Here is a 4,736-nt window from a genome sequence, read left to right as displayed (position 1 = left end):
GTTACTCAGGCAGAAGAAATGACAGCTCCCTCTAGTGACAGGGCTTCACTCTTCCCTCGCCTACCACACACCTTGCCTCTAAATAAATGCAACATGGAAAGAACACTTGCTTTGAACATTTGCATTGAACATTTGCATTATATACTCCCACACATCTTGATCTGGCCTTCTTTTTGCATTTTTTTGCCGTGTTCTAAGAATATCCTGCCTTAAGATAGTCTTTCATTGTCTGTGCAATCCAATTCAAATGTGCACCAAAGGCAATAAACTTATTTCTCCCCTCTCTTTTTCCTCCTGGGCTTATGTACCTGGGCCACATTCTCTGGTCATCAGCCATCCTCTTTATAACTTTATAATTTACTTGAAGAAGGTAACTTTATAATTATCTGAGGCATGCTTAACAACAAATCACTGATTTGGGGTGAAAGCAGTACTTTTCAGGCCCTAAAGACTCCAGGGATTTTTTTTTTTCTTTTCTCTTTTCTTTCTCTTTCAACTAAATTCAGCTTACTGTTTTCTTTTTCTTCTCTGGCTCCAAATATGCCTGCAGCTTTTCTGGCTCAATACCTCCTTAACTATTTTTTGTAACTCACTGCAATAGGTTCATCAGGAAAGGGGGAAAGCACGTAAGATCTGATGTTGTCATGGATGACATGTTAAAAGTTCTGTTTCCTCCCTGTAACCTGGCTTTACAGTCCAAGACTCTACTGAAATTGGCCAGTATATCACCAGTGACCTCTTTCTTATTCAATTTAATATCTGCTTTCAGCTGTCATCCTCCTTTACTTCTCCATACTATGAGCTATACTTTTACACTTAGAGTTAAAATAATTTAAAATAAAGCCCAAAGTCCTCACTGTCAATCCAGCCATTAAAAAAGTTTCATATAATCTCACCCCTACTCGAACATAATGGCTAACCCATAATATCATCTGTATATTCTTTCAGACGTCTTGCATATATAAAAATATGCATTCACATACACACAGAGACATACACACACACACAATTTTTAACCATATGGCAGCACACCATGTTATTGTTCTTTAAATAGCTTTTTTTTCTTTTTCTGCTTTTAATGCATTCCACATGTCTGTATATGGTAACGCACCAGAGCAGCAGTGTTCATCACAACTTTCACCAAGGAAGGAAATGTTTAATATGTGTGCTGCCCAACAGAGTAGCCACTAGTCACATGTTCCTTTTTCGTACTTGAAATGTGGCTACTGTGACTGATGGACTGAATTTTTCCATTAAGGAGCCACAGCTGTATAATCCTCATTCTTCCTGAAAAGCTTAGAGTTGCACTGACACTCTCTTTCATCTCTATCCAATTGGTTCTCAGCAGCCTTTTTAATACAAGTCACTTTATTTAGTGGCACACTCATTTCTACTTTATTTTGTTAATATTTATTTTTGACTGTGTCGGGTCTTAGCTGCAGCACATGGGGTCAGCGTTGTGGCATGTGGTATCAGCACACAGGCTCTTTGTTCAGCTCACAGACTTAGTTGTCCCACAGAATGTGGGATCTTAAGTTCCCAGATCAGGGAAAAAACCCATGTCCTCTGCGTTGGAAGATGAATTCTTAACTATTGGATCACCAAGGAAGTCCCCCTCATTTCTGTTCTAAATGTCTGCCTCCTTATTTTCCATGATGGAGTACTTTCCAGAATATCCACATTTTCTATATTGTGCTCCCTAGATTCTCAGGAAAGATTCACTAAGAATCTAGATTCCTAGATTGCTAGTGGAAGTTTTCTAGATTTTCCAAAATCCTCCAGCCTGCTTGTATGACCTTGTTCCTTGTGGAAAGTGGTTCAAACTACCATTTGAAATATGGTGGCAATCCCAGAGTCCCTCAGCAAATTTCCAGGAAATATTGTGTGTGCTTGCAAGGGAGAACAGAACAAGAGAGGTCCTTGTGTTTCTTTCAGTCATTACCAGCAAGAAGTTTTTCTTCCTGTCTCTGGATTTCACCTCTTGCATGTGGTAACCTTTTTCTGCATAGCCATCACCCACCTCTCTCCACTTCCCAAATACCACTAACTCAAGACTCTACACATGACAACTTTAAATGAAGGTTTAGGGCTCTTGGGAAACTTTATAACACAATATTGTTTAGCAAAAGGAGAACAGGGTGGCAGAGGAAGAGATGGTTAGATAGCACCACCGACTCAATGGATATGAAACTGAGCAAACTCCAGGAGACTGTGGAGGACAGGGAAGCCTGATATGCTGCAGTCCATAGGGTTGCAGAATCAGACAAGACTTAGCAATTCAACAACAACAACATAATCTAGCAAACAATTTTAAATCAATTATTACAATGTTTTTATTTTTAAGTTCCCTCTGCTATTGAAAGAAATTGCTATTTCTTTCATTCAAGGTCCAGCCTTCTGACATGTTGCTGATCCTCCTCTCTTTTCCAACAAGTTCCCCTTTTCTCCTTTGTTTACTCACCCCTAAACCCTCAAATCCCTGTTAATACTTTTACAACAAAGAAACTTTGCCAATGGTTTGTCTCACCTAGACCATCTGGGCTGAGCCCCAAATCCTTATTCTTCACTCCTGCTAACGTGTCCCTAAAGACCAGCTCTCCTGAGATTAATTCTGTACACCGTTCTCAGAAATTTCTCCTAAGTGGCACCAGTGATTTTAATTCAGTAAGTCTAACTCTCTCATCTCCATTTTGTTTTCCCAACTTCTCTTACTTTCCCTAGAAAAGAAAGGCAAAGCTAGGATGGTGTACACTCAAGGGTACTGTGGCTTACATGTCATTAAAACAAAACAGTTTTTCATCCACTCTCTACAAAAACAACATATTCAGGATAAGAACCTGAAAGGATATGTGCAGTAGTCTCACATATTGGTCATTCCTTAGAGGCTTAAAAAAGATAAAGGAGACAGCAAAAACTGGAAAAAAGGGAAGGGGGCTAAAGAAGCCATAAAGAAAAGGAGAGAGCGTAAATCCATGGCTGATTCATGTCAATACATGGCAAAAACCACTACAATATTGTAAAGTAATTAGCCTCCAACTAATAAAAATAAATGGAAAAAAAAAAAAGAAAGAAGCCATAAAGCTATGCCAGCACCCTACTTACTGATTATACAGTGAGGAAATAGACTCACATGTGCATGTCTGTCTGTCCTCTACACCTTTCTCTCTATCCCTGTTCTGGAGTCCACACCACAATGGGAATTTCTCGATGTTGACTCCCTGCATTGCTTTCAGACACTGAAACTGAAGAATGCAGAGAAAAAACCTCACAGAAGTGACAGAGTTCATTTTCCTAGGATTCTCCAGATCCCATGAACACCAGATTACCCTCTTCATGGTTTTTCTCGTCCTGTCCACATTAACCTTGGCTGGCAATGCCATCATTGTGACCATCATCCACATTGATCATCACTTCCACACTCTCATGTACTTCTTCCTAAGAATGCTGGCCAGTTCAGAGACCGTGTACACACTGGTCACCATTCCACAGATGCTCTCTGAGCTTGTAGCCCAGAACCAGCCAATCTCCCTGGCAGGCTGTACCATTCAAATATTCTTCTTTCTTACCTTAGCCATCAACAACTGCTTTCTGCTCATGGGGAAGGGGTATGACCACTATGTGGCCATCTGCAACCCTTTGAGATACACACCCATCATGAGCAACAGGGTGTGCATCCAGCTGATGAGTGGAGACTGTAGCATTGGCTTGGCCATGGCACCTGTCCAATATCCATATTTACTTAACCCTTCCACCACAGAGTCTTTGGTCATTTCTTCTGTGACACTCTCCCTGTCATAAAACTCTCCTGTATTGATACCACTATCAATGAGATCATCAATTTTGTTGTCAGTGTATCCGTGATCCCGGTTACCATGGGCCTGGTCTTCATCTCCTATATCCTCATCATCTCCACCATCCTCTAGATTGCCTCAACCGAAGGTCAGAAGAAGGCTTTTGTCACCTGCGCCTCCCACCTCACTGTGGTTGTTGTCCACTATGTCTGTGCCGCCATTGCCTACCTCAAGCCCAAGTCAGAAAACTGTAGAACAAGACCTCCTTCTCTCAGTGACCTACACCATCATCACTCCTCTGCCAAACCCTGTTATTTACAGTCTGAGGAACAAGGAGGTCAAGGATGCCCTACACAGAGCTATGGGCAGAAACATTTCTTAATCCATCAACCCTTTTTACAGAGAACAGTATGTGTTGTTGATGCATTCAACCTCAAGTCTGTCCTGTGCAATCTGTCCTGTAATGAGCTGTGCATATCTTGCTTCAACATCTTCACGACAAAAATTGTCAGCTTTGTCTCCATATATTTCAAACTTCTGTCCAAGCATTTTCATTTTTGTGTGTATATAAGAGGTCAGGGAAGATGGGCATGATTTTTTAAAAAGCACATCCAAATTTTCAAGGTGGGGCAGCGGACTTCTTTAAAGCATATTAATGTGAGTATTTTATGTTCAAAAACATTTTAATCTCTATTACTTTCATAATACAACCTATAGAAAATAAAACTTGGACAAAATCCTCCCAGCAAGATAAGAATAGTCAGTGGTAAGGAAGAAAAGTATATCAGAACCTTTGAGAAAGGTGAGATGTGTGTTTTGTTTTTTTTTTAATTAACAAAGTTGGAAATCACTGATTTGGTCCTCAGAATTTCAGCCTTTATTATTTGGTTTATACTAGAGTCTTTGCTTCCATCCAGGATCTTCAGAGTGCTAGCCAGGGCTATA

At 40.4% G+C, this 4,736-nt stretch overlaps 1 pseudogene; it reads left to right on the top strand.

The window, feature by feature from the left end:
* Positions 1–3,249: 3,249 nt before the first annotated feature.
* LOC122431168 lies at positions 3,250–4,173 on the top strand (annotated as a pseudogene).
* The last annotated feature ends 563 nt before the right edge of the window (positions 4,174–4,736 follow it).

The sequence above is a fragment of the Cervus canadensis genome, chromosome 2 (assembly GCF_019320065.1).
Source record: "Cervus canadensis isolate Bull #8, Minnesota chromosome 2, ASM1932006v1, whole genome shotgun sequence".
NCBI lineage: Eukaryota > Metazoa > Chordata > Mammalia > Artiodactyla > Cervidae > Cervus > Cervus canadensis.
This window is presented reverse-complemented; position numbering and strand designations above follow the sequence as displayed.